The sequence below is a fragment of the Phodopus roborovskii genome, unplaced genomic scaffold (assembly GCF_943737965.1).
Source record: "Phodopus roborovskii unplaced genomic scaffold, PHOROB, whole genome shotgun sequence".
NCBI classification, from domain to species: domain Eukaryota; kingdom Metazoa; phylum Chordata; class Mammalia; order Rodentia; family Cricetidae; genus Phodopus; species Phodopus roborovskii.
This window is the reverse complement of record NW_026126407.1, coordinates 46373745-46384875: the sequence shown is the minus strand read 5'-3', so window position 1 is coordinate 46384875 and position 11131 is coordinate 46373745. Positions and strand designations below refer to the sequence as shown.

The window sequence follows — 11131 nt, the reverse complement described above, 5'->3', positions numbered from 1 at the left end:
GTCAAGACCAGGCTCCAGAAACCCACAGAGACAGCTGACCTGAACAAGGGGGAGCTCATGGACCCCAGACTAATAGCTGGGAAACCAGCATAAGACCAACCCAGATCCCCTGAAAGTGGGTCTCAGTTAGGAGGCCTGGGAAGTCTAAGGGACCTCTGACAGTGGAACCAGGATGTATCCTTGGTGCATGAAAGGACATCAGGAGCACATTCCCCATGGAGGGATACTCCCTTAGCCTAGAGAGATGAGGGAGGACCTAGGCCCTACCCCAAATGACTTGACAAATTTTGATGATCCCTCCTGGAAGGCCTCACCCTCCCTGTGGAGTGAGTGGGGAATGGCATGGGAGGGGGGCATGGGAGGATGGGAGGGAGAGGGAACTGGGATCCATAAGTAAAATAAGAAAAAATAAATAAAAAAGAAAGTAAAAAAAAAAGAATTTACACATGTTTCTGTAATGTAATATTTACAGTTTTATCTATATTTTATGAGCAGATGTAAAGAGCTTAACAACACTAGATTACTGTTCCAAAGTCCTGTGTGCCAGGCTCCTGACTATAAGCTTTGCATTCTTTTATAGTCCATGAACTACTTGGAATTATCATCCCTGCTGCAGGTGAAAAAAATTTGATTACAATCACATAGTAAGTGGGAAGGGCCAGGATTCCATCTTTGTCGATGACTTTTCAAGGCACAGGCTCTTAGCTGTTGGCGCTACTGAATGTCTTGTACAGTATGCTAGGGTCTGAATTATAAAGTACATCAGACAGCCCCACATTGCATTCCTGCCTCTTGTCACAAGAGCTTCAAGAAGAGTAGGAATTAGCCAGAAATATTAAAGTTGTACTTGCCAAGATTGTTGTAGGCTCATCATACTATTTACTTTCTTAGGCACAGAGGAGAGGAACAATTCTTGGAGGGTTGTTTGGTTGTTTTCTTTTTTCATTGGGTCAGGGTCTCGTTATGTGGGACAGGCTAGCCTTCAGCTTGAAATCCTCCTGCCTCTGATTCCCAGGTGCTGGGATTACAGGTAAACCTCCATGTTGAGCTGAGGTTGATTTTAAAGAAGCTCACAGATTGAGCAAGAAAGAAGACCTCTCAGCTGACTCTAGTGTGCTAGGCTATGGACCAGGTTCCTGGCAACAGCCACATCCTCTCCTTCCTTCATCAAGTAGACTAGTTTCCTGAACCATCTGGAACTTTTAACAGCTGTACCAACTCTCCAAATGATTTCAAGACTTTACCTGTCTAGCATTCTTCAGAGTTAAAACTAGTTAGCCTTCTTAGAAACAAAACAATTTATTCTTTGATAATTTCACACTAGGTATTTTGCTTCTTTGAGGAGGAGGCATTTATTTTGAATCATTTGGTATACTTTGTGTTGGTACTACTTTCCTGTATAATTTAGCTCAGCAGAAATTATGTTTGTAGGTCCCAGGTGAAATACCGCCAAGGCACATTGCCTACTGTTAGCACATTTGTGTCTGTGTATGATCTTGTCAAACCCTTCAGTGTCCAGCCTGTGCCTAAGGATAGCTATGAATGTGGCCCAACATAGGATCTTAAGCTTATTTAAACCTTATGAGATTTTTTGTTGTTTTTTTTTTTAATGGGGTGGGGGAAGGGCTGCTAATTGTGAGTCTCAGGTGTGAACTTTGTAGATGACAATGTCATGTTGCAATGTCATAAGTTTGGACATGCCTACATGTTTCATCTGGAGAACGGGCACTGTCCAGTTGCTTGTTGTTTCTGGGAGTATATCAGACATAGGATGTGGTCACTTAACCATTGTGCATTATAGACATAGGCTGTCCCCACTGAACCACTGTGCAGCTGAACTGTATAAGCAAGACAGGGTAAGATGGCCAGAACTAAAGAAGAGAAAGCAGCTTTCCTGCCTCCCTCACATGCTACTCCTTGTTTCCTTTAAATCTGCTCTGATACACATAGCATACACTTTATCCTAAGACTGTTTAGAAACAATTGTTTACATGTTGTTCAAACATTTCTAGGACTCACACTAGAGCCAGAATAGATTCAACCAGGTGATTCCCCCTGTCATGGCCTCTAGTGGTAGGATTTACAGGCAAGTGCCACCATGCTCTCTAGATGTTTTTCCTGTCTGTTAAACAAAAGCCTCCCATCAGGCCTGGAACCCCCTAAAAGAGGAACCACACAGCTGTTGTCTGTCCACAGTGGGTTTATTTCACTTAGCATAATATCTTCAAGGTGTGTGTGTGTGTGTGTGTGTGTGAGAGAGAGAGAGAGAGAGAGAGAGAGAGAGAGAGAGAGAGAGAGAGAGAGAGAGAGAGAGACTGGGTTTGACTACATAGGCCAGGCTGCCATAGAACTGGCTATGGAGCCCAGGGTGCTCTCCAACTTGGGATTTTCCTGTGTGCAGCTCCTGAATGCTGGTATTACAAACAGTTCTATTTTGTTGTTGTTTAGATTTAGATTTTGTTTTTCTGAGACAGGGTTCCTTTGTGTAATAGCCTTAGCTGTCGTGGAATTAGCTCTGTAGACTACACTGGCCTCGAACTCACAGAGATCTGATTGCCTCTGCCTCCAGAGTGCTGGGATTAAAGGTATATGCCGCCACCACCACCCAGCTTTTCTTTTTTTAGAATATTTTTAAAGACTTAAAAAAAATGTATGTGTAGGGCTGGAGAAATGGCTCAGAGGTTAAGAGAACTGGCTGCTCTTCCAGAGGTCCTGAGTTCAATTCCCAGCGCCCACATGGTGGCTCACAACCATCTGTAAAGAGATCTGATGCCCTCTTCAGGCCCCCAGGGATACATACATACAGAACACTGTACATAATACATAAATAAACCTTTAAAAAATGTATGTGTATGTACATGTATGTATATGTACCCATTTGAGATTTGTGTACCTCTGCAGAGGTCAGAGGTCATCATAACCGATGTAGGGGCAGGGTCCTCTGCAAGAGCCTTGAGTGCTCTTAACTGCTGAGCTACCCCCCCCCACCCCATCTTCTGCTTTCTTTTTAAGGCTTTTTAACAGTGAAGTGCAGGAGTCCTGCATGTCTGTCCTGCTGACTCAAGCTTGCCCCTGCTTTCCTCGGCAGCAACTGTAGCTTGTGGCTCTCCCACCTCACTCCTGTGCTTTTCGGCACACAGCCAAAGTCCACAACTCACTGTAGTAAGTTCACCCAAGTGCCTCCCAGCAAGCCTGTGGTGGTTTGAATAAGAAGGGTTCCATAGGCTCATATATCTGAATGCTTAGTTACCAGGTCCTGGCACTATTTGGAAGGATTAGGAGGTGTGGCTTTGTTGGAATAGGTGCTTTTGTCACTAGGGTGGGCTTTGAGGTTTCAAAAGCCCAAGCTGGGCCCAGTGTCTCTCTCTTGCTGCTGCCTGTGGATCTGATGTGGAACACCCAGCTACCTCTCCAGCATCATGCCTGTCTGCATTCCTCGCCATGCTTCCCACCATGAAGATAATGGACCAAATCTCTGACACTGTAAGCAAGCCCCAATCAAATGCTTTCTTTTATAAGAGTTGCTGTGGTCATGGTGACTCTTCACAGCAATAATCACTAAGATGCCATAGTGCCTGATCATTATGATTCAGAGATCACAATGGGATCAGCTGCAGGTGCATGTCCATTGAGGAGGTGAACACACCCCCCCTCCCCCGCTCTGGCTTCAGTGTGTCTCCTGGCCATAAACCACATCTAGCCAGGTTAGGGTGGGGTATGTGGCATAGGCTGGGTTCTGTGTGCTTGTGTGGGAATCTGTGACGGGAGGAACACAGCCTGGTGTTACACCACACCCTCAGCAGCCACAGCGTTGAGCACCATTGCTTCCTAAGCTTACAGGCTGTGTGAGGGTTCACATTGGTTGTCACCTTTCCTGAATCTGGAATTAACCGAAAGACAATTGACACACCAGGGAGGGATTATTTCATCAGTCATTTGAAGAGGGGAGACCCAGCATAAAAGAGAGTGGAGCCGTTGGGTGGCAGTCCAGATATGAGATCCAAGGGAAAATCTTGAGGACTGAGCAGCTACTGGGTTGTTTTTCCAGTGTGAAGACAGCCATTGTTGGATGGCTCAGGCAGTACCGGAAGTGATCTAATAAATGCCCTTTTTGTATATATTCATTCTATAGGTTCTGTTCCTCTAGAGAATTCTTGAACAGCTGTAAACTTTGAGGACATCTAACTTTAGTCAATTTTTGAACTCCCAAATTTAAGCTGATTGAGAATGAAGACAAAATTGATAGAAAATAACCAACAGCATGAGGCTAGAGAGATGGCTCAGCAGTTAAGAGAGCTGTCTGCTCTTCTAGAGGTCTCCAGTTTGATTCTCAGCACCCACACAGTGGCTCACAACCCTTTTGGGTTTTGTGATGCCCTCTTCTGGCCTTCTCAGGCACTGCATGCACATGGTGCACAGATAAATATGCAGGCAAAATGCCTATATTAACACAAATTTCAAAACACTCAAAAATGACTGACCTCACTCATCAGGTTACACCTCTGCTGTGGTAGGCAACCACTCTGTATGCTGGGTAGATACGCTAGACACAAATCAAGTTTGTGTGGATTTAAGAATTACCAAGTTCATATGAGACACACAGGGAAAGAGGGTGGAAACTAACAGAAACAAGGATGTGACTCCTACAGTCAGGCAGGATTGGTGACCTGCTGCTTTAATTTTCACAGCTAAAGATGGGCACTGCTTGCCTATGATCCTGACATTCTGGAGGCAAGAGGGACATAACTTCAAGGCCAGGGTTACATAGTGAAGTCTTACCTAAAAATTACAGTAATTAATGAAATATTAAAACAAGAAAGAGTAGTTCTTGCTTTTTGTTGTAGTTTTTCATATAGGGAGAAAGAGGAACAGGGAGCAGAGTTGGGTGGTACAGGATGTTTCTGACATGTGCAAGGCCCCATGCTCCATTCTAGTATACAAAGGAAAAAAGGCCATTTAATACATTATAACAAAGCATGACTCCCCAGGGGTGGTGAAGTACTTCAGCCGGAAGCTCAATCTGAAGTTTAATGGAGTCTAAAACCTACATGCCAGTGGGAGCCATACAAGTAAAGGCAGGAGGGAGTTCAAGCCTCAGCCTCGGGCCCGTACAGGAGGGCAGTGAGGATGCTGTCCAACTGGGCCTAACAGGCAACTCATGAGAATCTCCCATGAAAAACGCTGGAACTGGGTAAAAGCTAAAAATACAAACTCAAATCTCACTAGTTCCTGAGTTAGTGCCAGTGGAAGAACACTTCAATTAGAAAACATATTTACAAAGTCTAGACCTGGGAAAGGGAGCCTGGGCAAGGAGCTGCAAGAGACCTGCCTGGTTCATTGGGTTAAGAAGGGATCTGGGAGTCAGACAGTGGTGGTGCATGCACGCTGTAGTGGCATCTTGCCTTGCCAGTGAACTTGTAGTAGTGGCCACACCCTTTGGAAGGCTTCGGCGGTTATTTACTGTTACCTGTGTAAGTTCTTCCCTAATAAAACATCTATTCTGTGGTTTTCCTGCTCCAGAAGATGCAGTCTCTGCCCTTCCGATGCTCTCCTCACCCCAAGAGACATGAGCCCGTAGCTCCTCTATCTTAAAAGGGTCCTGTCTGCACCTGAAACCATGCCAAAGGGTGCGGTCACTACTTAAGTTTGCTGGCCAAGATGCCACTACAGCATACCTTCAGTCTCAGCTCTCAAGGTAGAGGCAGGTGGAGCTCTGTAAGTTCAAAGCCAGCCTGGTCCAGGGTAGTCAGAGAAACCCTGTCTCAAAAACCAAGGGGCGAAAAAATAGAAGGGATCTGGGAATAGCAGTCAGGAAGCCTGGGAACCATCAGGCTTGGTGTGCAGGCAAACAGCAGTGGGAACCCAGTGGGCTCTGAGGGTGCCAGTTGGTATCCTGATACCAATCAGTCAAGCCTCTGCCTCAGAAACCAGAGCCCTGCCTCCCCACTTCCACAGGTGCAAAGAGCAGGCCTATCTAGACCGTGCTGCCCCACATATAAACATCTGAGAGACTGACAGAAGGGTGGACGAGAAGGGTTTCACTTATAAAATAATGCAAATGCCACTTGACATTTGGGAAATGGTTCCAATTTTTATTCATAAATTATCAATTTCAGAATGACTGACAGGTCAGTAGCAAAACAAGTAAACAATGCAACACATCAGACACATTTTGAAAAGTTTCAAAGAAGCCAGCACCAGACAAGGCTTCTGCAGTTAGCCCTGGCTGCATGACAGCTCATTTCACTCCTGCATCCTTGGTGAGACCCTACAGTGGCCTTTCTCTTTCCAACTTGATGAGACTTGGCTTTGTGTTGAAGAATTCTTTTTCTGTCTTAGTCTGGTTCCAGCCTGGTGATAACTACCTGTTAGGATACAGAATTTTAAATGGAAGGAATTTATAATCTCCATTTACAACCCCCAACAGTGGAGCCACCCTCAGGGTCTTCCTGCCAGCCAAGCCCAACACCTCAGATTCCCTGAGGTTCCCAGAGAAAAACACTGCTTAGAAAAAATCTGGGAACAGTCACACTCTATGGACATTTGATCAACTATATTCATAGCATTATTCATAATAGCCAGAACCTAGAAACAACCTAGATACCTCTCATACTTGGCAGAATGGATAAGGAAAATGGAGTACCACTCAGTGGTAAAAAACAAAGGGTAACCAGCCTACAGGCTGCAACCCCAGAGAACCTAGGTAACAAAGAGGACCCTAAGAGAGACATATGTGGATCTGCCTAGGAAAGGGAAAAAGACAGATCTCCTGAGTAAATTGGGGACATGGGGGACAAGGAGGGAGGTTGAAGAGGAAAGGAAAAGGGAGTGGGAAAAAAATGTACAGCTTAATAATAATAACCATCATCTGGATCCTCACCAGCTCCCAGGTAATAATACAGGAACTATGAAGACAGGATCCTAACCCTTCAGTTTATGGATCTGAAACTAAGAGAAGAAAACTGCAGCAGTGTGAAATGAGAGTTCAAAGGTGAATAGCACATCTTTCCTGGGTAGGGATGCCCAAGAAGAAAGCTTTGCCTTTTTCTCTCAGGACTTTTTCTAGTGGACAAGCGATGCTTAGAATGCCTGAGCCCTCGTCACCCACCTGGGGTGACAGCCATCATCAAGAATGGCAGCACAGAAGGGTCTTCTCGGCTGGGACCCTTTAATACAGTCCCTCAAGTCGTGGTGACCCCCAACGATAAAATTATTTCATTGCTACTTCATAACAGTTCGTACTGTTATGAATTGTAATATAAATGTCTGATATGCAGGCTATCTGATATGTAACCCCTGTGAGGGTTGAGAACCACTGCTCCTCTTGTTGATGCCACAAAGCCTGCCTGGCCTATCTCTAGGCCTCAACTATTTCCATTATGCAGACACTCAGCCAGGGAACCCTACCTTGTAGGTACATGTCCACACAGACAGTCGTGCTGTTAGCCTTCTCGTGCTGTACCTCATGTAGCTGGCATACTGACTTCTGTACACTTGGACTGCCTTGCTGACCTGCTGACATTTGTAGTGTCCTCAAACCACCTAGGACAGCATAGCACATGGAGGAAGCTGTCAGGAACACATGGGCTAAATATACAAACTTCTGAACAAAAACAGACTTGGCAGTCAGAGGTGGCTTTTGTGCTATACACTTGTCTTATGGTTGGTTGTGCAGAGATTGTTTGCCAATATTTATTTACTTAAGGAAGAAGGAAAATCTTCCTCAGCCAGGGATAATCATTACAAAGAAAGTCTTGAGATTAAAAAATACAGGGCAGGAAAGATGGCTCACCGAGTAACGACCACTGCCACCAGGACTAAAGACATGAGTTTCATTACTGGGACCCACACAGTGAGAGAACTCCCACAAATTGTCCTCCAACCTCCATATGTGTACAGCGGCACACATGTATCCATACACATAATTCAAATAAATAATAAATGTTTTAAAAATTAGGAGAATATAATCATTTTCTAAATAACAAGACAGAAGCCAGGTTTTTGCACATTAGGAAAGTTCTACCACCAAGCCACAGTCTAGCTTTCAACATCTAAATAGAAAATGGTGTTAAGGAAATTCTATAGGTGGGCTGTGGTGGTACATGCCTTTAATCCCAGCACTTGGGAGGTGGAGGCAGGAGGTTTTCTGAGTATGAGTCCAACTTGGTCTACAGAGAGAGAGTCCCAGGACAGCCAGGGCTACACAGAGGAAACTCCGTCTTGAAAAAAAAAAAGGAAGGAAGGAAGAGAAATTTCCAAGAAAGAAAAAAAGAAAGGAGGGAAGGAAGAAAGAAAGAAAAGAAAATTCCAAAAGACTACTATGCAACCATTTGAAAACCACACTATATTACGGGCCTGGGGATGCAAGAGCACCTGACTAGTATGTACAAGGCCCTGGGTTCAAACCCTAGCACTACAAACACAAAACTGACCTGTGGCTGGGAGTGGAGTCAGTGGAGGGTGTGCTCAGTATGCACATGCCTGGCCCTGCTCAGGTCTAGCACAGTAGCATAGGCCTGTAGTTCCCACACTCAGGAATCATTGTCATCCTCAACTCCATGTTCTCAATTATTTAACCTGAGTTTCAGTTCTTCATATCTAAAAGAAAACACAAGTCACACCTCATATATACGTTTAAGAACTCCTTTATCACAGCTTTCATATTCATCTAGTTAATAATCCTTTTCCTATTCAACAAGTATTGACTGAACCCTGCTAAGAGGCAACAAACATGACACTTAAGGCACATGGGCCTTAAGTGTGAGGGGCAATAACCAGTTAACAAGAAAATATGCAAATGTAATCACTGGTCAGAAAGAGACATCAAAAGTGACTAAAGTGATACAAGTGTCTTTTATCACAATAGGACAATAAATGTTGGGATTACAGGGATATGACCCTGTTCAGCATTAAGGTCATTAAGGAAAATGTAAAGACTCATGCCACCTGGTGAGATATGTCACTTAGTGACATATAGAACCTGAGAGGAAAATCCAGATTTCAGAAGCTGGGAGGAGTGTTAGGATCAAGATTAGTCTAGAGGTCTGAGCTTGTGTCTCAGTAGAAGGGTGCTTGCCTAGTAGGCTTAAGGCCCAGGTTTGCTCCCTAGTACAACAATTAACAAACAAACAAACCACCACCAACAAAAACAGCCTAAGCTAAATAATGATATCCTATCTTAAATTAATTTTAAAAAGTGGGGAATTGCTATTACAAAATATACATGGAAAGCTTGGGGAGAACACTAAATAAAGAGGAATGTTAGACCAGACCCAGGCCTTGATGAATTCCAGGAGTTAGGTAGAGATCAGAGGGACAAAAACTTAACCATAAAAGGAGTCTGAGAAATTGCAAGCATGAACTCAACTATGGTAACTATGGTAGTGCCATCGATAATAAATATGGCCACTGCATTTATCCAGAGGTGATCTCAGCTCAAAGCTGATTTTACAAGGCAGCAGGGACAGGGATGAGACTCGAGGGTATCCATAAGTGATATAGAGCACAGTGCAGGGAACTTTTTTCCTTTTTTTTTTTTTTTTTGAGACAAATCTCACTATGTAATTTAGGCTTCCTCGATTCTGTTCACAGCTCACGTTCAGAACAATGAATGCCTGCTAAGTGCATAGTCCCCCTTCCAGCAAGCAAATCTAATCTCTGCCCCTTTCATCCTCCACAGCCCTGTCACATCCTATGTTCCAGTCACTGAGAACATACGGTCTTTTAACATTTTGCACCTCTGATTTGCTGCTTCCTACGCATTTCTGTCGCATCTAGTATATTGCATGGTCGACTCCCTCATGTTTCCGTTCACCAATTCTGCTAAACTCAAAGAGATATTGCAGCACCTACTCCTTCAAAGACTGGTTCAAGGAGCATCATTAGCTACAGTTAGTGGGCTAAATTGAGAAAGCAGATGTTTGCAGTCTTGGCATATTATTTTATCACTATTATCGAGGTAATGAATGCTCTGAGTTGGCTCTGATCTAGCACGTCTGCGAATTCTGACGCCGTACTGAGGTCTTGGGGTAAGTGCTTACTCCGGGATTTCATGTTAAGGGGGTGACTGAGGCATATGTCCTTGGGAAACTAGAACCCGAGGACTCCTGGATGTACCTGGATCGTCGTCCTTGCAGGTGGGCGCGGAGAGGATGTACTTCTGTCACAGTTCCTTGGACAGCTAGGAAGACACGGTCTTCCGGAGCACGTGAGAGTGGACATTGAAGTGGCATTTGAGGCTTATGATGCGGTCCGAGGTCACCAAGCGGTGGAATTTGCCGGTGATTCCCCCTGTAAAGAGCACCGCAAGAGGTAGGGAAGAGCCAGGTCACTTTCCAAGAAGGAATCCTGGGGCAACCGCCACCACTCATCCACCAGTTCCGGCTCCGGTGCAGTGCACGCAGGACCGGATATGACGTTTCCCGGTGGCTCACTCGCAGAAGGGATGTGAGGCTCCGCTTTCTGCTGCAGGAAAGCGGAACAGCGCCTCCTGCGGCTGGAGTCGAACTTCGGTGCTGGTCTCTCCCAGTAGTGGAGCGGGCTAGGCCACAGGCTGGAACCCAAGTCTTAGGTCCTAAGAGATGGGATTGCTTTGTACGACCTGCAAAAGAAGCTCCTCGATGCTTCTCAGGCTTCAGTTTCAGGTTTTGTGCTGGGGACCAAATCCAGGCTTTGGGACCTTCTCTAGCCTGGCCTAGTGTCTCATTCCTGTCATTCCAGTACTGGAGAGGATGAGCCTAGGGGATCAGAAGTTCAAAGCTAGTCTAGACTATATATGAGACCCTCTCTCAAAACCAAAACAAACAGCCGTTGGGTAGACAGACAGATAAGCATTAGACGACTTGGAGGCCACTGAGGAGAGACACTCCCTTCAGATCAGATCAGCCTCCCACCTCTTGTTTTCTTCATCCACACCAATTTCATAAAAGGGAAGCACCCTCCTTAAGATTTAAAATACCAGAGGAAAAGGAGGATATGTAATAACTAAAATGCTGACCTTGCTTGCCATGACACCTTGGGCATTACCATCCCACCCACCTCTCATCTCCCCACGCCCCACCCATACCTACAAGCTGCTTTCAGACCTCCACTACCAGCCTGCCTGCATTCTTGGACCTTTCTTGGATTCTTC

At 45.1% G+C, this 11131-nt stretch overlaps 1 long non-coding RNA gene across 2 annotated transcripts; it reads right to left on the bottom strand.

Annotated features, from left to right (window-relative positions):
• Nucleotides 1-6071: 6071 nt before the first annotated feature.
• On the bottom strand, nucleotides 6072-10372 carry LOC127219800 (uncharacterized). Of its 2 annotated transcripts, XR_007834290.1 has the most exons (3): nucleotides 10117-10372; nucleotides 8433-8598; nucleotides 6072-6365 (listed from the first exon to the last, which is right to left on the bottom strand). It is a non-coding gene; the product is annotated as an uncharacterized LOC127219800 (long non-coding RNA). The 2 variants fall into 2 exon arrangements; XR_007834289.1 differs by lacking the exon at nucleotides 10117-10372 and having other exon boundaries at nucleotides 8433-8711.
• Between the last annotated feature and the right edge of the window lie 759 nt (nucleotides 10373-11131).